Here is a 12,779-nt window from a genome sequence, read left to right as displayed (position 1 = left end):
ATTTTGTGCTCTTACACACTTTGTTTTACTTAGTAGTATGCTATATCTTTCTTGAGTACAGATCCATTAGTTGAGAAGATATTGAGGGTTGAAATTTTTTTGGGTCATGGTTTTGCTGTGAAATGGGGCCCTTATAATTCCCACAGTAAACAACAGATTATTCGTATGACATTTTGTGCCCTTACACACTTTGTTTTACTGAGTAGTATGCTATAGTTTTCTTGAGTACAGATCCATTAGTTGAGAAGATATTGAGAGTTGAAATTTTTTTGGGTCATGGTTTTGCTGTGAAATGGGGCCCTTATAATTCCCACAGTAAACAACAGATTATTCGTACGACATTTTGTGCTGTTACACACTTTGTTTTACTAAGTAGTATGCTATACCTTTCTTGAGTACAGATCCATTAGTTGAGAAGATATTGAGGGTTGAAATTTTTTTGGGTCATGGTTTTGCTGTGAAATGGGGCCCTTATAATTCCCACAGTAAACAACAGATTATTCGTATGACATTTTGTGCTCTTACACACTTTGTTTTACTGAGTAGTATGCTATAGTTTTCTTGAGTATAGATCCATTAGTAGAGAAGATATTGAGAGTTGTAAGTTTTTTGAGTCTTGGATTTGCTGTGAAATGTGAGTGCTTTTTTAAACTCATTTTTCGAAAAAATAAGCATACGCTTAAAAAAATCTTTTAGTCTGTTGTTTATTTTAAACTTCTCTGTCGTAAACCTATTTATTTGAAACGTTATTCTGAACAAAATTATTATTTAACAGTTCTGAGATCTGAGTATATCTATACCGATTTAGTATACAGACAATATTGTCCATCACCGGACAGTGAGCTGTAAGAAGCTCCTAGGAAGAGAAAATCTAAGGGTCAGCAGCAGGATTCGAACCCGGGACCTCCGCGTGGGAGTTTTTTTTTCTTTTCTTTTCTTGGCATCAGTTTGCACTATTAGCCAGAACATTACGTGGGAGTTCAGTACGAACAATCGATACAAACTTCTAGCCAGACTATTCGACAAGCGCTCAAAACTCTCACTACAGAACAAACGACGACTCTATACAGCTTTTCTCACACCAATATGGACTTACGGACTCGAGCAAAATACTCCGCCGCATAGTAGACGCTCCATTCTATGTTAACAACCACACAATACATACAGATCTCCAAATTCCACTCATCTCCGAAGTTGGCAAAATTTGATATAAAAATTTTCATTAAAAACTCTCATTTCATCCGGACCCTTTAGCTGCAAACTTGTCTACTACTAGGCTACCCTCCAATCCTCGAAGACGACTGAGGCGTCGTTGGCCCCGTGACCAACTGGGTGACTAATGGCGGCCATCACTGGATGACCGTCATTCACGTCTGCCACGTTAATATACATTTATCTCATTTACTTATTGTACCCTGGAGGTACAGGTGAAATTTCAATAAAAGGATAAATTATATATATATATATATACATATATATATATATATATATATTTTTTGACGGAAGTCACCGGGGGTTCTTGAGTTCAATATAAGGTAAGTTTAGCTAGTTACATTACAGTTACCAACTTGTAGTCAGAGGCTTTCGTCTAGGTAACGTTCCAGCCCATTACGAAGTATGAATTATTTATGAAGGGCAAAAGGTTATTTATAAATGTAAAGAGCCAAAGGAGGTTTTAGGTAGCTATCTGAAATTATCGGAAAATCACTGAAATTTAAATTAATCCTTCCGGGGGGCATTTTCAAATTTCTAAAACTATTTCTTCTTTAGCTAAAGAAAATAAATTATCAAAATAAATAAATAAAAGTTGAATAAGGTCCAGATTTGAGATTAATTCGATCCACATTCGAACCTAACGCAATGAATTCGTGTGTTAAATTCAAAACTTATGAGACTGATGAAAGTCTTTTTTAATAATACTTTTCTTTCTTTCCAACTAGTTTTCCATCAGAGCGCCGAAGGAGACAAAGATGTAGGTATTCTAGGGTTATATTATGTGTTCCTTTTTAGTGATTTAGAATTGTGGAAAAAAGGCATTGTGAAAAGAAAATACAGAAATGTATTTCCACTCTTCTCTTAATCAAGGACCCTGGAATCAATTATCTCGAAAATGAATGAGAAATAATGATAACATTGTAATATTAATGAACTGCTAAATATTTATAACTTCTTTAGCAGAATAATTACAAATATGAAAATGAAGAAGATAAAACCTTACAATTATTATTTCTTCTGATTAACTTTCCTTCCAAGTAAATAAAATAAATAGAGATCTATTTATTAATAAATATTTAAATAGAGAACTTGCCAAATTTTGGAAAGCAAGTTTTTACCGAATAAATAGAATCGAAAAAATATGGTTCTTAAAAAATGGAGAAACAGAATAGCTTAAGAACGAAAACTCGCTGAAATGTAAAAGTTAATAATTCGATATAGTCTCACTAGACGAGTCATCTTGAACTGCAAGTACCGTGGATTACTTTAAAATATTAGATTTCTTGGATTATGGCTGCTAACTCCCACAGCCAACCTGGACAACTGAGGGTTTTGATTTCGGAGTAACCTTGCTCCTATAAGAGTTGTCCTAAGTGGTCTAATGTACCGCTTCTTTCAAATCGCAGTGGGTATCCAAACTCTCGACCTCGAGGGGCGCCCTCGTTGGTTTTTATAGAGCTTTTCTGCCGCCGGACATGTCTGCAGTTGATTCGTTGATCCATGCTACCAAAGAGAATGGTTACCATCACCTTAACAGGGTTGTTCAGAGTGGAGTTGAGGAGAAAAGGCTAGAAGGCCGACGACCCCCCCTGATAGGCAGGCGTCAGGTGACAACACTCCCAAAACCGGAAATACTATTTCAAAGAGTTTGAAATTTTCACTCCTGTTTTCAAAGTGGTTGTCTCTTTTTTGAGGAAAAGAATTCATAACAGTCAGACAATACTAAAGAGGATTCTGGAACTCTAACTAATGGTGCAACAGTTAACACTGGGATGATAGCGTAGGCGAACTCGTCAACATCCTTTTGAAAACTATCTAGAACGGGCAGCGATAAAAACGATAAAAAACAAACTTGTTACTGAAAGAGGGTTATGCAGATTTTTTAGGGTCGTACCATCACCTACAGGAACCATGAGGAAGTTGGTACCATTTCTCTCACTTTGTTGACTTAACCTGACCAACATATTCGTATTATACTAGGTTTATGTAAATATATGTAAGTTACTGTTCAATCTTGAATACAAGAGCGTGGGAAGCCAATATTTTTACTTTAAATTCATCTTTAATAAAATGCAGTTCGCTACACGGATTCTCTGTTCACTCAGAAGGTTAATTAATTTTGGATCTGGGGCTTGGTTTAATCGAATTGTTTCAGAAGGCTACCTAAATCGATGTGCTTAATTTTGTCTACATCTTCTAAATTTTCTAATTTAAATGGGTTTTCTTTTTTTAAAAATCCGTGGCAGCCAAGTACCCCTTACTATGTACGTCGTACCTCTTATCAAGTAGCACCATGGAGCACCCAAAGCAATTCTGATCACTTTGTTTTGGAACGCTCGAATTATCTGGATTTTAGACTTCAAAGCTACTGCGCAGGCAACTATCTCTGCTCTCTATACTTAGAATTGAAATCCAGATTTGATAACCCCGAAGCAATACTATTGTTTCCTCTGTTATCGTAAAGTAAGTTCTTAGTTAACGAGGAGCAATTTTAGATTAGCAAACGATCCACTTGTTATCATCTTCCAACCTGAATCAATAATATAATTAGATGAATAATTACGAGTAAAAAGATAAATTTATCAATAATAAAATTATAAAGTGAAAATAAATATTAAGAAAATTTGTACGAAATTTGAAGTTATCTGGAAGCATAACTAAGTATCAAATTCGAAATTTTTCCGATTTAAAGTTATGCTGTACACATAATAAACAAAAAGCCCCTTTTTTTGGAAGGGACAAAGGGGGACTTCAAATGAGATATTTCAGGTGAGAACTCAATGTCAAACATTTGACACGACTGCAGTAATTCCGTTTCACCTAGTGGTCGATCTGGACAACAAATATCGATAAAAGTAAAGTAAAGTGATCGCCTCTTTTTCGAGGCGGGGCTTAACGTCCAACTATCAATTAGGTGTCGTGGACGGGGGGGGGGAGCTCATACTTTACTATAAACAATTTTTTATAACAAATAAAAAGTAGCCATTCACGGGATTCGAACTAGGGATCACCCACTTACAAAGCCACACTCTTGACCACTAGACCAACACCCGTCCCCCCAAATATCGATAAGTTTTGTACAAAGTTACAATACCTGTGTGTGCATGTATTGGTGAGAATGTGAAAATGTTTGTAAAGTGACGTCACCACCGAGGGTCAATGTCCTAATGGCCGCCACTGGTGACCGTATAAACTCCCTTGGGTGGGTTCACCGTTGAATTTTCACCTCCCCTTCTTCTCACCAATATCTCAGACCTTTGCTGTCACTTCTTTCGAAAGAGATGGGTCTTTTCAGTTTTCTACCCGATGGACTAACTCTGCAGATACTGTCATGTTTTTGAGGGGAGGAATTATCCGGTCCTTATTTTACTTTATTTTGTAAATTTTTCTACTTCATCAATCGAGCAATTCCAAATTGTTTCATTATTGCCGAAATATATTATCCAAAGTGTAGACATTGGGGCTCAAGACTAATTGTTTTTCCCACTCGAAAAATGGGAGGACGCAGAGTCTTGGACTGTTCTTGTAATAGCTTCCCGTCTATTTGCTGAGATGCAACTAAACTGTGGGCATGAATGCAGTGCAGCACGGTGTATTAACATCCCCAAAGATTTGATCTATAGCTGCTCACACATTTATGGGTGATATTGGCTAGATAATGGTTTACTTTAATCGTTGTCCGAATCAGTAAAAATTAGCTAAATAGCCCCTTTTAGCACATCGAAGACACAACTTCAATTCCACATGTTCTTTTTGGGCAGCACTTTACGACGAAATTACCTATCCGTTTGACTAAACCATTAATAATACGTTTTAATTATAACAAAATCACAAATCGCGATCACAGACAATTCTACAGGTTGAAAAACTTAGCATTCTTTGTAAAAAAATTTCCCGACCAAAATGTACGGTAATATGTAATTAGAGAGCAAAAGGAAATTTGTTATTAAGTGAGTTATAACCTTAATGCGTATAGATGGCATTGGCTAGATTTCAAGTAAATGACTTAATTTAGGGTATTTAGCGGAAATTGCATACATTTTTTTTTTTTTTTTTTTTGGCGCATCAACAGCTGAGGTCATCCATGTCTAGGGCATTGATGCTGACACCATTTAAAATTGCATACATACTTGCATAAATCCAGAACTTAGTAGGGCAAAAATCACTTGAGAAATTGAAATATTCTCTCAGTTTAGCCAGAAATACTTCGTTGTACCATCTGAAGATCTATTACAGAGCCATCATCAGATGATACAGACAGATATGTCAAAATCTGGAAATACTAGAGCTAAAACCAAAGTAGTAATGAAAGAATTCTCCAAGTTGGCGGCGAAAAATTGGGTATTTCTCTTAAACTTTTAATTTGAAACTTAATTTCAGAAGATACAGGCAAGGTCGTCCTTATATCTGGAAACAGTAGTGCTAAAAACCAAACTAAATGTGATAATATTCTCTTTGTTTGGCCAAAGAAATTGTATTTACCCTTCAATCAACCTCTTTTAAAGCCAGTTCTAGATAGTTGAGATCTAATGTGGAAGTAGTAGAGCAAGAACTGCACTAATCGTGGAAATATTCTATCAGATTAGCCAGAGAAACTGCATTTTTTACTGCAATACTCTACTTTAAATCCATTATGAGATGGTACAGTAATGGAAGCCCTAATCTAACATTAGTAGCGCTTAAACCATATTAAATATGATGTACTTCTAATTTAGCCTGCATTTCCCTCTATCGCCAGCTCTTGATGGTACAGACAGTGTCGCCTTAAACTGCAAACTAGAATCGCAAAACAACAACATAGAATTGTAAAATTATTCCACTACATTCGTCAGAAATACTGCATTTGAAATCCCAGTTACTAGAAAACACGGAAAGAAACATTTTAGAAGTGCAAAAATAAACTAGATGTGACAACATTCTAAATAAGAATGTTGCATTTTTCACTTGAAAACAAATGTCAAAGCACTAGGTTGTACTGTCGCAATTGTCCTTGTCTGGGAAATAGTAGTGCTAAATCCAATCTAAATGTGATAATATTGACTCAGTTTTTGTCAGAAATAATGCACTCTCCGAAAATTTAAATTTTTCCCTCTAAAGCCAGCGATAGGTATCTATTTCAAAACAAGTTTTTAGACGGTAAAGAAACGAGTGGTCCTTATCTGGAAAAAATAAGGGCGAAAAACCACATTAAATCTGCAAATACTTTTCCAGTTTCGCAGAGAAGTACTGCATTCTTGTACTCAGACAATGTGTTTTAAAGGAAGAATAAGACGTTGAAGAAATGAACGTTTTAATGTGGGAATAATAGTGATAACCACAATAATCGCGGAAACATTCTCCCGGTTTAGCCAGAGAAACTGCAATTTTGCCCTGGAACGTTCTATTTTAACTCCAATACAAAGTGGACGACCTAATCTATAAAGATTAATGCTAAAAACATTCTAAATATGATAATATTCTTTTAGTTAAGACCAGATATAGTGCATTTTTCACCCGGGATATCCGAATTTCCTATTTGCATTCATTTAAAGCCAGATTAGATTAGATAGTGTAGACAATTCGACCGTCCTAAACTGGGAACAGCAATGCTATAACTGGACATGCTATTTCTGAGACCACTACCAGGTAATACAGATATGAACGATCTAATCAGGAAAAAGCAGGGCGAAAAACTGCCCTAATCGTGGAAATATTCTCCTAGTTTGGCTAGAAATATTGTATTTTACCCTCCGACATTCTGTTTCTGCAAATTTTCCAGATAACATGAATGCATGAAAATTAGATACAATGTTAATATTGATTGTAAGCATGAAAATAAATACCAATAAAATTTGCGGGAAATAGAAGAAGTTTCCGCCAATGATGATATTGATATGCTTTTCCTGTTATTAAAACTTGTTTAGCTCATAGTTTTCTCCATTTTCCTTATTATATAATTTATATTTCTCTATCACGTCGTCAACTATAATAAACTAATTTTATATTCCAAAAGAATATTCTGTATGCACTAAAAAACGTTTCTTTCAATATTTCAAACTTTGAAATAGCTACTTGAATCTATTTCTATGGTAAGAAAAATCTATAAACCTATGTGAGAAAAGATATTTTTTATTCGTTAAGTTGAAGAAAATATAATTGGATTCTACTTAAATGCAATAAAAGTAATAAAAGTTTAAATGAAAACCAATAAAACAGACAAATAAAATAAAGTAGGTACGAAAAGAGTTGCGAAATGATATGAAATTATTCGCAGACAAAAAATAATATTACAGGTTGCATAGGAATAAGGACAGATTGCAGTCAAAGTCCTAAAAGAGCCAAATGATATTTGGGAACATTAAATTATCTATTTATTTATGGTGCATCAAATTTCTCAGGGCACAGCGAGTCTCTGAACAGAGTTCATTCTTTACAGACAACGATGTCAAATGGATTTGAAGCCGGAGACCCTGGCAATAAGACAGTACTCATTTCGTAACTATTAATTTATAAATATAATTTAATAAAAACATTTAAAGGGAGTGACTACAATCCAGACATTTGCAATCTAAAAGAACAATTGTCGCTCCATTAAGGGTATATTTGTGCATAAAAGATAGACGTTCGCAAAGTACATGTATAGTGAATAACTCAATGAGATGTTATGCCTACAGAGTTCGCAGATCCCACAAAGCTGCAGCCTGCAGGAACTAGGTAAGTTATATTATGCAATTTACTTCTTCTTTTTCCTTTTTTATGTTGTGTAAGAAGTGCAACGTAATGTGGAGTCCGGGATAACCCCAGTAGGGATGTCAAGTTCCCTGTAGAAGTGGCCAATTCTCTCAACAGGAATTAGAGAAATAATGGACGCCTTGTATTAAAAGAATACAGAAACTTTAGTTAAAGATCACAAATTATTAAGCAAGTATATCATCTTAATATCTTTGTAATAACCGATAAGTTACGTAAACTTGAATATTTTGTAAAATTTTCTCCAACAATATGAGATTCATATTTCTTTTATTTTGGTCAAATATATGTTCCAGACGTTCCTATAGTCTATGGATTATCTGGAAAACAAGTTATGCAACTCAATAAATCCATATCAATATAAGAAAATTTGATTATATTAAAGACAAAGTAAAGTTATTATCGTTACGAAAAAATATATATTCTGCTTGAAGGAGGAAAAATGGACATTTTTTCCATTTTTTGCTTAATAATAAATAATAAATAAGTGTAATGCGTAAACAGGATTGTAGTAGACAAATGCTAACCTCATTCAATGCACACAAATGGAGATGTCCTTAAAAGTTATAAATGCAAAAGCTTATAACGTCAGGACTTGAAAAACTCCCTTCACTTACTGCCCCTAAAGTGCCCGTTCTGGACAGATCAGGATTTCAGTTAGAAAAAATGACTTCTCTATCTGTATGAAGGTCCAGCTCAACTTCTCCATCATTCCCTTCTATTATGGGATGGATAAGATGAAAAACTGGGATCTGCCCAGAATGATAAACGCTGTAGAACAGCAGGCAAGTAAATGCAAAATATTACGTCATGACTTTTCATATTTATTACGTACATACATATTTCTCTCTTCATATTACATTATTCTTTTTTTTTGCCTTCTAATATAATTTTTTTTGTTACAAATATAACAATTTGGGCAAATCTCTTAGATTTTCAGTACCATAAACAGGTTTTGGATTTTGTGAGGAAATAATTTTACAGCTAACTGTGGTTTTTTGTTGCGTGATTTAAGATAACTCTTTGATAAAATCTCAACATTTTTGGCGCAATAACGTTTTAAATGAAAAAGTTTGATGCTAAATATAAATAACGTGTTTTTACATTGTGTGTGGCGCAATTTAAATGCGAAAGATCTGATTAAAAGAAAAAATACAATTACTGAGTGAGTAACGATCCTACAAAGTTTACCAAAGCTTTTGTTTGTAACAAAAAACAAAAAAAACAAGCGAACATTTAAAATCAAATTAGCTGTGAGCCTAGTTTGCATCGTCAGATAAAGAACTTGAGATTAATTTTTTAATATTTACAAGGGGTAATTAGGAGAGGAATGCCCAATTAAAGATAGTCTATTAAATATAATTCCGCATTAACTTCAAACATTCATAATGAATAATTTATTAGGATTTCATTAATCTATGGAATTTATAATTGGATTATGCAACGCGCACAGTTTCTTTCTTTAATATTGTTCATGTAAAATAAAAAAAATCGATGACCCAGTAGCAGAGAAAACATCATCGAAAATGACCTCGATTATCCAACCAAGCATCTAATTAATAACAAGATCAAGCCTCTACTACCCGCTATCCCCTGAAGAAACCCTTCATGTATTTACTACTACTTACTCCATCTTCTTGTAGCGGCTACATTTCCGCTAGCTCCCCATCTCACCAAAATGTTTCATCTCGGTCCTAGGGAAAGAATCTGAGCTGCTATATTTACACATAAATCTGATACTTTTATCAATATTAATTAATTTTATGCAGGGAATTAATTATTTTCTAAAAATATTATTATATATAGGCTAATTAAGATACTGTAACCATTTCTGAAAAACCCCTTGCTTCGACCAGGCCTTCTTCAATGCTTTGGTGAAGTAATTAATCGTATTGTCAATTTTCTATCTCATGGCGACCTAATTGATGATGTTATTAAAATTTTAATAAATACATATTTTGGACCAGTTACTTGATATCACTTAATTTATTAGATTTTTTTTAAAAAAATGCACCTAATTAAATAGCACAGATTACATATTTTTATTAATTACATCTCTTTTATTCCAGAACAATGAATTAATTCAGTTCCGCTCGCTTGGATCAATGTATGAAATACTATTGCAGTTATTCGATCGAACTTTCGAAATCCAGGAGCCTTTTGTTTGGAATTGAGTTTTGATGTAAAGCCTCCCCAGCTTCATTTGACTGATTCCTAACTTCTGCTGACGTCCTTTTTATTCACTTATCCGAGGGTCGTTTGAAAAGTCCGTGCAAAAATAAAAACTACTTAATTTTTTGGGGTAAACCTTTTTTATTTTTCAACATAGTCTCCTTTTAGGCTTATACACTTCGTCCAACGCTGCTCTAGTTTGTTGATCCCTTCCGAATAATAGGATTTGTCCAAGTCTGAAAAATAGCCATTCGTTTCTGCAATCACCTCCTCGTTTGAATAAAATCTTTTTCCCGCCAGCCATTTCTTCATATTGGGGAACAAATAGTAGTCCGAGGGAGCCAAGTCTGGAGAATAGGGGGGATGTGAAACGAGTTGGAACCCTATTTCCATTAATTTTGCGACCACAACTGCTGAGGTGTGAGCTGGTGCGTTGTCGTGATGGAAAAGGACTTTTTTGTGGGCCTATCGTGGGCGTTTTTCTTGCAGCTCGGTTTTCAAACGGTCCAATAACGATGAATAATATGCACCTGTAATAGTTTTACCCTTTTCCAGATAGTCGATGAGGATTATTCCTTGCGAATCCCAAAAGACAGTCGCCATAATCTTTCCGGCCGAAGGAACGGTCTTCGCCTTTTTTGGCGCAGATTCTTCCTTGGTAACCCATTGTTTAGATTGTTCTTTGGTCTCAGGAGTGTAGTGATGTATCCATGTTTCATCCACAGTGACGAAACGACGCTTAAAGTCCTGCGGATTTTTCTGGAACACTTCACACGATTTCGATTTTGGTCAAGCGTGAGCAATCGCGGCACCTATCTTGCGGATAGCTTTGTCATGTCCAAATGTTGATGCAAAATATTATGTACCCGTTCATTCGAGATGCCCACAGCACTAGCAATCTCACGCACCTTCACTCTTCTGTCATCCATCACCATATCATGGATTTTATCAATGATTTCTGGAGTAGTAACCTCAACAGGGCGTCCAGAACGTTCAGCGTCACTTGTGCCCATATGGCCACTCCGAAAATTTTGAAACCACTTATAAACTGTTCTAATCGAAGGTGGAGAGTCACCATAATGTTTATCAAGCTTCTCTTTAGTCTCCTGAGGCGTTTTGCCTTTCATAAAGTAGTGTTTAATCAACACACGAAATTCTTTTTCGTCCATTTTTTGAAAATCACTCGACTTCCTCGATTCAAACGAATGCCAAACACAAAGAAATAGCCCGATCTGGCTGAAACTTGGTGTGTGTTCTTCCAAGAGATGCTACTAACTAAACATAACCTCGATACGCACCAGTGGTGCTATCTCTCTGACTTTGCACGGACTTTTCAAACGACCCTCGTACATGTGTAGTATCATGTTTTCGGCAAAACGAAACTAACAAACATGTGAGACACTGTAATCGAAAGAGAAGGCTTTACGCAGCACAGCTGTCGGTCGTTAGGATTTGGCGCATGCATAGTTTTTCTGTAGCAGCATCAATCTCGTTATTTAATAGCCACCACTGGTGCATTGCTTTTAAAAATTCTGTTTATTATAAATTCAAATAAATTTACTATTATCATTCAGCGCCAGCTACTGAATTTGAGTTAAATTATTGCAGATTTACATCAGAGCACTGAGTTAATCGAAATGGCTTCAGAAATTAATTATTTATTATTCAGTGGCCAAAAACTTTTTTTGTCCTTTTAATGGTGGTAATCTTTTATGATTTGGAAAACAAATTATTTTAATAAAAAGCTACATGAATGAAGCAATTTGACATTTAAATTTGAGATAATTCAAAAAAGTGGAGTTAATCGATTTGTGCTGTGAATGGCTCATTTATGTGATGAATGCGACAATTTTAGAAGAAAATTGAAGCTGGTATTTTGGAGTATGACGCCCACACTAACCGTATGATTTTATTATGCTGAACACAATGCGATCAACTAGTTTTTTGTAAGAATTCTAAGTCCCAAAAAACCTTCAATTGCGTGAATTGTGATTAGAAAAGTCTTAGGAGTGGTTTAGACCACAGTTCATTTTTTTTTTTTTTTTTTAATTCCTAAAACCAAAATTTTATGAGTTTAATCATTGAATCGATTTTTAAATTATCCAGAGCATAAATTACGCGGACAATGATACGATATAATTGTCGTCGGTTTGCTAAACCCACGTGACCACAAACTAACGTGAACCTGACAGATTTCCCATCTGTGAGGGAGGGAAGAGCGGATTGCATGTTAATTACAGGTGACCAAAATTATATATAGTTATAATGGGCGCCCCACAGAACATGTGACGGACAAAATGGAGCACGTGATGTTGAACCATTATCAGATCATTTTTCATCCATTTTTCACAGACAACCTTGAAACCATGATTAAACTAATGGAGGAGGTAGTTTATTTGATAGCAAATCGGTGCTTTAATTTTTTATTTTTATTTTTTAAATAAATAAATTGTGTTACTTTCCGGAAATACTAGTTTGAATATGTACTCTGGAAAATTAAAATAATGTGAGAAATATCGCCGTTAACTCTATCGCAATTAGTTGTCTTAAGAATTCCCAAGATTTCTGTCATTAAACGTTGAAAAATTAATTTTTTGATGGGTAACCAGGATAATAGTTCGTCATTCTGTTGGCTCGACCCAATCTTGTTACTGTAATCCTGG

At 34.9% G+C, this 12,779-nt stretch overlaps 1 protein-coding gene across 5 annotated transcripts in view; it reads right to left on the bottom strand.

The window, feature by feature from the left end:
• LOC141460647 (dual 3',5'-cyclic-AMP and -GMP phosphodiesterase 11A-like) overlaps positions 1 to 12,779 on the bottom strand; it is a 247,818-nt gene that overhangs the window by 74,977 nt on the left and 160,062 nt on the right. The gene's annotated exons all lie outside the window — the stretch shown is intronic.

Source organism: Rhodnius prolixus, unplaced genomic scaffold (assembly GCF_049639745.1).
Source record: "Rhodnius prolixus isolate KJV_2025 unplaced genomic scaffold, Rpr scaffold_6, whole genome shotgun sequence".
Classification (NCBI taxonomy): Eukaryota; Metazoa; Arthropoda; class Insecta; order Hemiptera; family Reduviidae; genus Rhodnius; species Rhodnius prolixus.
This window is presented reverse-complemented; position numbering and strand designations above follow the sequence as displayed.